This window comes from Ursus americanus, chromosome 35, assembly GCF_024610735.1.
Source record: "Ursus americanus isolate L20-20 chromosome 35, mUrsAme1.1.p, whole genome shotgun sequence".
Taxonomy (NCBI): Eukaryota; Metazoa; Chordata; class Mammalia; order Carnivora; family Ursidae; genus Ursus; species Ursus americanus.
In genome coordinates, this window is record NC_142161.1 from 27,780,060 (window position 1) to 27,793,934 (window position 13,875).

Here is a 13,875-nt window from a genome sequence, read left to right on the forward strand (position 1 = left end):
ATGAATGTAATGTAAAATATCACCATTCAATCTAGATGATTGGAGGATTATATCATAATTTAACCAGTAATGAAGACCTATGAGACTCAAACTTTCTTCTGTTGGCCTGCACTCCCACCTTCACGTCTAAGAACATGAAGATTTGAAGATGTTCCTTCTTTGATTCAAGTAACAGCTGTGTAGGTACGGGATATCACCTCCACTCCTCCCCCTCACCTGATCTTTTCTTTTTCCAAAGAAGAAAACATCAAAAGAAACACAAGGATAAAGACACTAAGTAAAACTTTACCAATTAGAAGGAGGACCAGCCATAGCTCTATGAAATTTCTACATGATCACTGCCCCATTTCAGATTGAAATGTCACATATTGCCACAAAGCTTAACATTAACTAATATTGTGTCTATAGTTTCTCCCTTTTCCCATTACAGGTGTATATCTTTAAGACTGTTATTAAGTGTTATTTAGGAAATTTTTAAAAATGCTTCTTTGATGCCTTATGTCAGCTAGAACTTTTAGAACATGGTGCAGTTTTCCGAAGATGAACAGACTGGATTACAAAAACTATTAATGACTGTGTTACTTGATTTCACTTTATTTTCTACATGTGGCTATCGACACCATGGTAACATTGTTCTTGTCAATTACGCTGTGGCAGGGAACTTAAACATTTTTGGTTAGTGTGGGAATTCACAGGGCCTGGATAGACGACATCTGACTTGTATGTGCCTCCCCGGATGGACTAATTGAAAAGCAAAGGAGGAGTGCCTGGAACGCTGGGCCTCCTTTGACATTTCTTGGCTGAAAGCTGCCAGATTCTTACTGCGGCTCAAGGTTCTCATCTAGGGAGTCAATGTGTCAGTTTTGAAGACAAACAGGCACCTGTGGTGGTCACGTACCTCACGCACTCCTTGCCTCCTTGTTTTGCGCTTGCGCCTGGTGTATTGAGAAGACCCCAATAAAAGTGGAGACAAGGCTTGGTTCGAGGCCATTCGCTACTAGAGGATCTGGTCCTCAGGTCTCTCCTTTCTCCTACTGAGGTGTCTGGAGTAATCTTTTCATTTGCCATCTCAGGGTTTGTTGGCCAAACCTGACAAGTGGTGCCCTCTGTGAGGACTTGTGATGGTTGGCGGCAGAGCCCTCGGAAATGAAAAGGAAAGGACTCTGCAGTAAGTCATCGCAAACCCACTTGGGTTTGCAGAATTCCAGGGAAATTTCGGGCTCCGGTTTCCTATCTCTGTCATGGGTCAGCATTTCTCCACTGAACAAAAGCAATACATTAAGGTGCTTAAGCAGCTCCTTAAGGGGAGTGGGGCCTCTGTATCAGAGGGCCAACTTTGGGGTTTGTTAAAGACTGTTACTGAACATAACCCATGGTTCCCGGATCAAGGACCTTGAGATTTAGAAGTATGGCAAAGAGTTGGAAAAATCTAAAACAGAGTCATGAACAAGGAAAGAGGGTACCTCTCGCCTCCCTTACATTGTGGGGGCTGATGAGACCCGCTTCAGCTCCATTACATATTGAAGATATGCCAATGGGTCTAAAAGAAACAAAAAGAGGACTCCTGGCCCTACACTCCCTGCTCCTCAATCCCTCCTGTTAGCTCCCACCCCAGCAGGCTAAGCTGGAAGGAATTCCCAACTAAGAAATTCCACCACCATCTCCCCTTAATTAAGGGGGAGCCCCCACTTAATTGATCACTACTCGGGGGCTACGTTGGGAAAGCAGGACTTACAGGGAACCTCTCTACCTTCCCAGTAATGATTGATCAACAAAATCAACTTTTCTCTAAATTTAAACATCACAACCTATGTTTCTGTTTTAATGGTATGCTTTTCTCTCACTACTTTTCATAGTCTTCTCTGTACTTCAACTTTCAAAAAAAAAATGATATGTAATCTGCTTTAAAGATAATTACTAGGCACCACAGCCTTTGTGGCCAAGGGCTTCTTTGCTAATATTAAACAGGGGACTCTCTCTGTTCCTCCCAATAGATGTGGGGGCTTCTCCCTCCTTTCCCCGGCCATGGCTATAATTAGAACCCATTGTCTCTGGTTAGTCCACCTCAAGACAGGGACTTTACAGAATAGTTCCAAGCAGCTGCCAAAACTCTCTTCATTCTGGGGAAGTTCTCCGTCTTCTCTGGCCTGACATGGACTGCTTATTTCCACCTTGGTGAGAAAACAAAAATCTACGTCTGCTTATCTGTCTGAGCTGACAGGCTCTAAGCCAGGAAACCTCTCTCTGTTTTCTGGCAGCACTCCACCTCTTCGGTCTCCCCCTCCTGTTTCTGCACCACTTGGGTGCAGCCTACATAACACTGCTCACTTCAGATTTCCTCACCAGTGTCTCAGATGAAAACTGACCATGGGAAACAAACTGACTGACTTCTAAAAGTGAAATATAATTTGCTATCTAAACTAGTTTAAGTTCGTTGGTTTAATTAAAATGAAAATGTTTGTAAAGTTATCAACATTAAAAGTAAAACTTTTTCTGCCAAGATTTACTAAAGGTCAAATAAGCTCATGTTATCCCTGTTGCAATTTGTTAGCAAAAGGAACTTAATTTTCTGTCTCCAAGTTTTCACGAGTAATTGTTAAGATAGCTTTCAAAGTCTTTGGTAACCTGAAGCTTTAAAGTTTTGCTTGGATGATAAATGGGATTAAATTCATTGGACATCTAGGTCTTTTCCAAACAGGATAAAGTACTAAAGCATTGATTACTGGACTTAGGCTTGTGCTTTTGACTTCTTACTACTAAGAAACTAAAGATATTTGAGTCTGTTGGTAAACATATTTTATACTTAGCTGATTCTTAAATTGTCATCTAAAGAATTCTGGTATAAGAGTTCACAATTAGTTACCATTTAGTTTTCACTGGACACTAAGGTTTCTAAACGTCCAGAATTCTGCTAAGTATGAGTAAGACTAATAAAAATAAAGAAAGCAACTCTATATGTAGAAAAGTAGGAGATATATAAAAAAGATGTAAGGAATGGAAATGCATTTTTGTTGAAGGTAAAAGAAGGTAATTTTGCCCTAAATAAGACTGCTTGTTTGCAAAAAATGGCTTTGGGACAAAATCTAAATGCAAAAAAATAAAAATAAAAACTAAAAGTTTTGTGAAAGGAAATCTTTGGAAAGGAATTTTACATACGGTCAGGATGGACTAAGATTAAAATGAAGGGATTTTAAAAGTACATGCTTTTCTCTCTGTTCAAAAAGTTTTAAATTACTGGTCTACTGTTGATAAAAATACACATATATTTTATATACATGTATTTTATATATATAATACATATATAACAAAGGGTTTTTTTTTCCTCTTTTGTCTGCCCAAAACACCAGTTTCTATATTTTGTCTTTTCAAGTCTTTGATTACTTAGTTAAAACGTCTCAATATTTCTTCCATGACAATCCTAATCATTTATATAAATTCAATAACAATCCGTTCTCCTTGTAACAGGACACCATTAAAAACACTGGTTATTTTACCAAGGCTTTCACTAATATGTCCTCCTTGAGAAAGACATGCATAGACTCAAATTTGACCAAAAAGCTTTAAAAAATTTTTACACTCTTTGGGGAATCACACATCATACAGGCATCCCTTATAACCCACAAAGACAAGCCATTATTAAACGTACATACTCTACCCTCAAAAACATGTTAAATAAACAAAAAAGGGGGACTATGGGCCAGAGCAATCCAGACCCTGCCACACGATTACACAAAGCACTCCTAACTTTAAATCTTTTCGACTTGAATGATCACTTTCTAACTCCTGCCCTAAAACACCTTACGAAAAAATTCCCAGGACTGCGCCCCTTGGTCCTTTGGAGGGACCCCCAACTCTAATCTATGGCAAGGTCCCTGTGAACTCATCACTTGGGGCAAAGGCTATGCTTGTGTCTCCTCACAGATAGGACCACTTTGGCTCCAGCGCAGAACATCAAGCCATATCATGGCCTGGCAAGGATCAAACCCTGGCAAGAATCAAGTCCAAGTCCCAGATGAATCAGCTAATGCTGGGCGAGCCTCCACTCCAGAATCGCTCATTGCTGAAGACACAACATGCCACCCAAATCACTTGGGGAAACCTAAAGAAAACGACTCAAAAGGCTGAAGAAATCCTACAGATAACAGGATAGGCCTACACACATGAAAACCTGTTTCTGACCATGCTGTCAGTGATAAGTACAACTTCTGTCATGGTGGGTATATTTTACTGTCTTATTCCAGGAGCTATGGCTACAATTCTTAATCAGGCCGTTAGTGAATTAAGAATGCCATGTAGGCTTCTAGGATTGCTTATAGCCAGCACCATAACTTGCTGTCTCCATTTTAATAGCTACTAGTGCCCTTACTCATACTATTCAAACGGCTCAATATGTCAATCAAATAGCCTATAACATGACCCAAAAATTCCAATTGCAGCAAACTATTGACCAAAAAAATATTAGGGAGGCTCCAACTTTGGAGGCCACAATAGAGTATCTGGGAGAAAAACAGGAAGCACTCACCTTCCGCCAAAGCCTTAACTGTGATTGGGCCCATAAGGCCATTTGTATAACACCCCTGCTCTGGAACAATTCATTACATGATTGGGAAAAGAATTAAATACCCTCAAGGTTCTCTTCACGATAAATTTAGCCCTGGATATTCACAATCTCAAGGAGCAGATTTTAGCCTCCCTTCCCGCTAATAATAAACATGACTATGACCGAGATACCTGGAGTGTCCTTTCAGATAATTTACAATGGTTGAACCCCAGAAATTGGTTTTCTCCCACCAAATGGGTACTTACCAGCCTGTCTATTGTCTTGCTCACTTTGGTGTTTCTTTGCACAGTCTGCAAAATCGGAGTAAGGTGCTTTCCCGACCTGGAAAAACCCAGGAGTTATATCTGCCACAGATGCAACGAGACCTTCGCTCTATTAATAAGAAAAAAGGGGGAAATGTGGGAATTCACAGTGCCTGGACAGACAGCATTTGACTTGTATATGCCTCCCTGGATGGGACTAATTGAAAAGCAAAGGAGGAGTGCCTGGAACGCTGGGCCTCCTTTGACATTTCTTGGCTGGAAGCCGCCAGATTCTTACTGCGGCTCAAGGTTCTCATCTAGGGAGTCAATGTGTCAGTTTTGAAGACAAACAGGCACCTGTGGTGGTCACGTACCTCACGGACTCCTTGCCTCCTTGTTTTGCGCTTGCGCCTGGTGTATTGAGAAGACCCCAGTAAAACCGGAGACAAGGCTTGGTTCGAGGCCGTTCGCTACTAGAGGATCTGGTCCTCAGGTCTCTCCTTTCTCCTACTGAGGTGTCTGGAGTAATCTTTTCATTTGCCGTCTCAGGGTTTGTTGGCCAAACCCGACAAGTTAGAGAAAGATCTATAAAACAATGGAAAAATTGGCTTTCATTCATAAATTGACTTTTCCTGGCATTCAGGTATAATGGAAAGGAGGTTTTGAGGGAATACATGAGGAGTAGGAATTGGGTTCAAATGGTCACTAAATGGGAAGAGATAAGAGATTGGGCCTACCCACTTGTAAAGTCCTTAATAAACTTTTTATTTTGTAAGGTCTTTAAGGATTAAGCTCACAGATATTGATGTGATGTCTAAAATATTAGAAAGTATCTGAAGTCAACACATGTCTAAAACTAATTATATCATAGTTAATCCTTCTAAAAAGATTTAAATATTCTCCCAGTGCTGAGAGTGTGAAGTTGTTAATCCCTCAGTGTCTGGAATCCAACAAACCTGGTTTGAATCTGACCTCTTCCAGCTGCTGTGAGGATTAAACAGCAAAATGTGTGGGCACCTCTTAGTCTGGTATACAATAATTATTCAATAAATCTTTGTGGTTTTGGTATTATTGTGGTTGTTACTAAAATATAGCCAATAAGCCAAAATTGCTAATTGCAAGGCCATGGGGTACTAGTGCAACATGTTAACCTATGAAGTCTATAGTATGATGCTTTCTGTGTTTTCCAAAACCTGTTTCCCACTGAAATTTTTTAAATGTTTTCTCACTGTAGTAAAAAAAGTATCCTCTGCCACCTAGTGGCTCCTTATGACCAGTCAAGAAAAACGTAAAAGTCATCTACCCCCACCTCCCAAAAGCAAGCAAAAAACCCCACCATACTTATTTTAAACAAAGGAATTGTGCTGTAGATTTTCAAAAGAAACAAGACATAGTAGGAAAAACTCCTTAAATTTAAAATACTGAAATATTTTTTCTCCAAAATATATCAGTCAAATTGCATTTGAACATTTAATTGCTAACAGCATTTCTGCAGAGTGGTTAGTAGTCCTTATGGCTTTTATGCCGCATTTAAATTCCTTGGTTTCTTCATGGCACAGGTGGTACATAAACATAAGGATTTTATCTGCTATGCTTTTATTTTATTTTAAAGATTTTATTTATTTGAGAGAGAGAGATAGCGAGAGAGAGAGAGAGAGAGAGAGCATGAGCAGGGGGGGAGAGGGAGAAGCAGGCTCCCCACTGAGCAGGGAGCCCGATGCGGGGCTTGATCCCAGGACCCTGGGATCATGACCTTAGAAGATAGGCAGATGCTTAACCGACTGAGCCACCCAGGCACCCCTCTGCCATTCTTTTAAAATTTAAATATCACAAATGCTGATTTTTAAAAAAATGTGGGATGCTCAGGAGACTTCTATTTCTGTTTCATAACTTGGGGGTAAGAAAATGTTTATTTTACTACTCTTTTTTAAACTAATTATATATATGTTATGTAAAAATGATAGTTGATTGGGCAAAAGAGGCAAAAAGGGTCATCTAGACAGAGGGACACTGGAGGCAAAGGCTGGGTATATGTAATACCAGGTTTTGGAAACCACAAGTCGTTCTACATATTTGCGCTACAAGATTCAAGGTGAAAGATGTGGGTAAAATGGTGGGTGGGGTCCGATTCCCAAAAGTGTGGAATGTGAGGTATCTTGACTTTAACCTGTGGGATAAGGAACCATCATAGAACTTGACAGCAGAAAATACTGTAAGGATGAAAGCTACCACTAAATAATCACCTCCCATGTGCCAGACCCCTTTTGTTCTAAAATTATCTCAGCCTTTACAATAACCCTTGAAACATTCCCCCGTCATTTTACCTATTGGAAAACTGAGGCTCATAGAAGTTAAGTCACTTAGTTGAAGTCACACAGCCAATAAGTGAAGGAGCCTGAATTCAGAGATGATCTGTCTCTAAAGCATGACTCCATGCCAGTAAACCAGAAGGCATATGCCATGCTTCCTGATATGGTCACATTTGTTTTAGGACATTATGTAGCATCTTCTTCTTTTGATTGATTTTTTGAGAATTCGGGAGCATACTCTGGGGCTGGGGACTGTCTCTTCAAATGTTTTTGTCTATCACTGTGCACAGTAAGTGTTCAGATGCTTGCTGAATGACTCAACGCTGAGTCCAGAAAGGGTGGGTAGAAGGCACTGAAGTGAAGCATTCTTGGAACTGCATTTTCCTAAATGCATGAGGAAGCATTTTGAACAAGCTTCCTAGGTTTTCTAGTCTACCCTATATTAATAAATAACATGTGTTGAGTATGGATTTTATACATTAGCTCATGTAAGCCTCACAATGACCCAAGACTGAGGCAAGAGAGATTACATCACTTGCCTAAGGTCCCAGGTTATTAACTGGTAGAGGCAGGATTCAAGGCCAGAGCATCTGACTTTGGAACCCTCACTCTTAAGTGTTTTGCTCTGCAGTCCCCACTGTGCTAGATTGCCTCGCAGTGAAGACTGCTGTACTCAGTATGATTTAGCAGGGTGATCACCTCCTAGGATGACAGTGGAGATATATGCAGCCTGCAAGCAGCACAGAGGGAACAAGAGATGTCCCTGGCCTGCCACTGTGCTCTAGAGCCTCCAGCCAAGGGTTGAGTGGGACTCAAATTCAGCCCGTGCTTTGGCAAAGCCACGTGCCCTGGCTATTGCCCACACCAAATCAGGTCCCCTGCGGGGTTCTTTGCCAGGACAAAAGTTTGCCTTTTCCTAATTAACAAATGCACAGTATAGGCAAGCAGCTTTGCATGGGGATCTGATTTGCCGGGGACAGCAAGGGTAGGTGAAGGGGATAGTCAGTGTATGGAAAAAATCACTAAGCTTCTAGGACAACTCCAAGGTCAAAGAGTCATACAACATGATTCTCTGTTTCAAAGTTTGGCCAAGAAAGATCCAGGGCACTACTTAATCACTAAAGACTCTTTTAAGAGTCAAATCTTAAATGAACTTAAAATGATCTGTTCATAACAGACTCATTTGTCCTAAGGAAAGCCTGCTTATTTGCGGGGGGACAAGGGGGGATGGGGAGACAAATTCTCAGGCAAGGCCATCTGAAAAAAAGCCACATATAGGAGACAAATCCTCCCCTTGTACTTCCCAGTTTTATTACTTGTCAAATCATTTCAACTATACCTACACAATTTCAGCTTTGCTTTAAAAGTATTATAACATATTCTCTATAAATAACAAAAGAATTTGAAAACTGTAAAGTACATGTATATGTGAGAGACTAGGATGGTCAAGGGATGATGGGAAGGATGTTGCCGATGAGATGTTGATGATGATGAAGCTGAAGTCCGCTAAGATTTATTGAATTTTCATGATGCCGTGAGTCAAGCAATGTGCTGAGTAATTCATACGCATTATTTAATTTTTAAACAAATATTTTTGGAACACCTACTGTAGTAAGCTGGGCATACTTCTAAACACTAAAGATAAGATGGTGAATGAGACAGTCCTCATGGAAGTGACACACTAATAAAGGAAAGCCACGATAATCAAAATAAGCAGACATATAATATCAAGTAGTGGTAAATGTTATAAATAGAAAAGTAAAGAAGGATTAAGGGATAAAAGGAATGGTCAGGGAAGGTCTTTGAGGAGGAAGCAATTTGGTAGAGATCCGAATGAAATGGGCAAATGATCCATGAAAACATAAGGGAAAAGTGTTCCAGGCAGAGGGACAGCAAGTGCAAAGGCCCTGAGGTAGGAGAGTGCTTAGCATGTTTGAAGACTAAGGAGACCAGTGGATAGAGTGGAGTGAGGAAAGGAGATAGCAAGAAGAAACAACATCAGTTGGTGGTGGTGCCAGTAGTAGTAGCAGTAATAGTGGTAGTAGCTAAGCCAGGTGCAGGTAGGTCAGGATCTGGTAGACCAGTTGAATTTCTAAGTCTGAAGATTTTGAGTTGGGAAATGACATGATCTGACAGAAAGGATTATTCTGCAGACACATTCATTTAATGCTGACAGCAAACCTATGAGGTGGCTCTATCATTTCCACACAACAGATGAGGAAACAGAGGACTGGAAAATGTACGTAGGTAATGCTGGTCTGTCTGACTCCAGAACCAGGTTCTTAGCCACCAGACCTAAGCTACCATGACCATTAAAAGGGATCTGTTAGGTGTGGCAGCCAGCCTCCAAGATGTCCCCCAGTAATCCCTGCCTGTTTGTATCATACTCTCGTGTGGTCCTCTCCCACAATGAACAGGACTGACCTTTAGGACCGATAGGATGTTGTGGAAGTGACCAACAGTAAGTAGCCTCTGAGGCCAGGTCATAAAAGACATCACTGCTTCTGCCTTGCTTTCTTGGATGGCTCACTATGGAGGAAGCCAGTTATGAAAACCTGAAGTGGCCTATGGAGAGGCCTTCATGGAAAGGTGCTGAAGCCTCCCACCAGCCAGTACCTCCCATATGTCAGCCACATGAAAGCCACTTTGGAAGTGTATCCTCCAGCACCAGTTAAACCTTGATGAATGTCCCTCGATCAACACCTTGTCAGCAACCTCATGAAAGACTCTGAGCCAGAACCACAAGGGATTAAGTCATTGCCAGAACCACCAGGGATTAAGTCATTCCTGAAGTCCTGACACACAGAAACTGTGAGAGTGGGTCACAGGATCAAACCCTGTGTTGGGTTCCATGCTTAGCACGAAGTCTGCTTGAGATTCTCTCTATCCCTCTCCTTTTTTTTTTTTTTTAAAAGATTTTATTTATTGGACAGAGAAAGACACAGTGAGAGAGGGAACACCAGCAGGGGCGGGGGGTGGAAGAGGGAGAAGCAGGCTTCCCACTGAGCAGGGAGCCTGATGCGGGGCTGGATCCCAGGACCCTGGGATCATGACCTGGGCAGAAGGCAGACGCTTAACAACTGAGCCACCCAGACGCCCCTCCCTCTCCTTCTGCCCCTCCCCACCTCTGCTGTGCACTCATGCTTTCTCTCTCTCTCTCTCAAATAAATAAGTAAAATTAAAACAAAACAAAACAAAAACCAAATGCATATTGACTTGCTCCTTTTAATTTTTTAAAATGACTGTCCTAATCTTCTTAGGCTGCTACAAGAAAATACCATAGCTTTGGTGGCTTAAACAACAGACATTTATTTCTCACAGTTTTGGAGGCTGGAGAATCTAAGATTAAGTTGTGGACACTTTTGGTTCTTGGTGAGGGCCCTCTTCCTCATTTACAGATGTCTGCCTTCTTGCTGTATCCTCACATGGCAGAGAAAACCAGCTCTGGTGTCTCTTTCTCTTCATATAAAAGCACTCAGCTCATCATCAGGATTCCATTCTCATAAACTTATCTAACCAAATGATCTCCCAATGACCCCACTTCTTAATACCATTGCATGGGGGCTTAAGGCTTCAACATACGAACTTTGGAGAGATACAAGCACTTAGTCCATAACAAAAATAAAGAGGTCATTTTCTATAATTGCGGAGTTTCAGAGAGATACTTAAGTGTGAGTGTGGTATATCAGTATACATATATGAAATTTGATACTTAACCATCTCTGTCCAGGTTCAGTTCAAGCATTTCTTGTTGTCCTGACTCTATCATTTACAATCCTTTCTCTGCCTTTGGCCATCTGTGCAGAAAGAGCTGCTATTTGTGTCAAAGATTTCAATGCTAAGTGAACACACTTCTCCTTCTTCTTTTGAAATTGACCAGATTTCAAAATTTAAGTCTGGTGTCTGTGGCTTTAGCTTTCCTCGTGCCTTGTGGACATCTGCAATAATATATACCTTAAGCTAATCTCAAGCTACAAATCCCTTCTAACTTGCCAAGTAATTATGTCAGTGATTATAATCCTTCAGATGGCCAAATCTTCATTTAACTCTAATTTAGTGTTTCACGTGATAGTATCCCTTTGAACATTTGGAATTTTCTCTAGTCTCATTTAAAAATTTTATGCATGAATGAGAACATTATAAAATATTTAATATGCTTCTTTAAAGTTAAATTTTAAAGTCAACCTCATAAATTTAGAATGGTCCTCACATTTGCCTTTCTGCATCTAGATGGGAAAGGAGAATAATTAATCTTCCTAATCTTGGCTTAGAGAGCTGTGAGACCATCTAAGGATGTTATCTCACAGACAGTGTAGTTGTTAGAGAGTTTACCTAAGCTACTCCATAATATTACTGTTTTGGCATCTATTGGGGTGGGGAGGCAGCCTGCAGGGGCCTTGAGCTGACAGTAGGCCCTCCTGTGAGCGTTAGCCCTAGATAACAGCCCATAGAGTCATAAGTAAATGTAAGTTCCTGATATGACTCCCTCAATGGCCCTTGTGATAAACAGTCCCCCACCCTCTTCCCAGGACTTCCACTCTGTGCATCCCCTTAGATAAAAACCCTGTGAAATTTACAAAACCCTGCTTTTTCTGGTGTGAGTCGACCAATTTGGCCTTACCCCAGGAACCCCAAAGCACTCAACCCACCAACCCTCAAGGCGTACTGTGTTCTTCTTCCAGGACTTGCAAGTAATAAACTTCTCTATTTCAATTTCCCTTGTGGTCTTTCATTAAACTGCAACTTGTCGTCTGATAACAAGTATTAATTAAAGTCACAACAAGTATCTATACTAATATCAGACAAAATAGACTATAAAACAAAAAAGTTACTAGATATACAGGGAAATTTCATAATAATAAAAGAGCCAATCCATCAGAAATGTGTAACAATTATAAAAATATTTACAACAGAGCTCTAAAATACGTGAAATACAAACTTTCGGAATTGAAGAAAGAAGCAGACAGTTCAACAATACGAGCTGGAGACTTCAATACCCCATTTTCAATAGTGGATAGAACACTTAGGAAGAAGATCAGCAAGGAATTAAAAGACTTAAACAATATATACCACCTAGACCTAATAGACATCTATAGAGCACTGACCTAACAACAGAAGAATGCAAATTCTTCTCAAGGGCTGGAATATTCTGTGGACTAGACCATATGCTAGGCCATAAACCAAATCTCAATAAGTTAGGAAAAACTGAAATCACACGAAGTATGCTCTTTAATGACAATAGAATGAAATTAGAAATTAATAACAGAAAGGAATCTGGGAAATTCAAAAATATGTGGAAATGACCAACACAGTTCTAAGTAAACAATGGACAAAGAAGATATCAAAAGGAAGATTAGTAAATACATTGACATCGATGAAATGATGATACAACATGACAACAGTTAGGGGATGCAGCTAAAGCGGTGTTTAGAGGGTAACTAAGGGGTTCAATGCCAACATTAGAAAAAGCAGAAACATCTCAAATCAATAACCAAATCTTCCCCCTTAAAATACTTTAGACGGAGGGGGTAAGAAAACTAAATCCAAAGATGGAAGAGGAAGGAAATAATGAAAGAGAAATAATTTTTTAAAAATAGAAAAAAATCAATGAAACTAAAAGTTGGTTCTCTGAAAAGATCAATAAAATTGACAAACCTTTAGCTAAATTGACTAAGAAAGAAGAGAAAAAACTCACATTATTAAATTATTAATTAGTAAAATTAGGAATGAAAGAAGAGACAATATTGACCTTACAAATATAAAAAGGATTATAATGGGATACTATGAACTACTGTAGGCCAACAAATTAGATGATTTATATGAAACAGACATATTCCTAGAAAGATGCAAACTACCCAACTGACACAAGAAAAGGCAGAAAATCTGAGTAGATCTATAACAAAAGATTGGATTAGTAACTTAAAAGCTACCCACAAAGCAAAGCCCGGACCTAGATGACTCCACTGTTGAATTCCACCAAACATTTAAAGAACAAAATTCTTTATAAACACTTCCAAAATGTAGAAAAGGAGGGAACAACTTCTCCTTCATTTTACCAGGCTAGTAGTATTCTGATATCAAAACCAGGCAAAGACATCGTAAGAAAAGAAAACTACGGATCAATATCTCTTATGAATATAGATGCAAAAATCCTCAATAAAATACTAGCAAATGAATCTAGCTATATATAAAAAGAACTAAACACCATAACCAGGTGGGATTTATACTAGGAATGCAAGGTTGCCTAAAATCAATTAATATAATACACTATATCAATAGAATAAAAGACAGAAACTATTGACCATCTCAATAAACGCAGAAAAACCATATGACAAAATTCAACATTCCTTCATGATAAAAATACACAACCACCTAGGATAGAAGGAAACCTCTTCAAGCTAATAAAAGGCATTTGTGAAAAACCCAAACTCACATTATACTTAATGATGAAAACTGAATGCTTTCCTCCTAAGAATAGTAGCAAGACAGAGTTCTCTAGTCTTGCCATTTCTATTCAACATTGTACCGGAGGTCTAGCCAGGAAAATTAGGTAGGAAAATTAAATAAAAGGCATCTGGAGTGGAAAAAAAGAAGTAAAACCATCTCTACCTTTAGATCACATAACCTTATATACAAAAAAAAAAAAAAAAATCCTAAGAAATCCACTAAAAAGTATTAGAATTAGTAAACACATCCAGCAAAATTGCAGGATACAAGATAAATATAAATTCTATTACATTTCTTTTTTTTTTTTTTTTTTTAA

At 39.6% G+C, this 13,875-nt stretch overlaps 1 long non-coding RNA gene across 1 annotated transcript in view; it reads right to left on the bottom strand.

Moving 5' to 3' along the window:
• The window catches only part of LOC148107149 (uncharacterized), a 66,431-nt gene that overhangs the window by 47,658 nt on the left and 4,898 nt on the right, over positions 1-13,875 (bottom strand). Inside the window, exons 3-4 of the long non-coding RNA XR_015723060.1 lie at positions 5,178-5,388; positions 4,807-4,933 (exon numbers count right to left, since the gene is read on the bottom strand). This is a non-coding gene — a long non-coding RNA (uncharacterized LOC148107149). The remainder of the gene's footprint in view (positions 1-4,806; positions 4,934-5,177; positions 5,389-13,875) is intronic.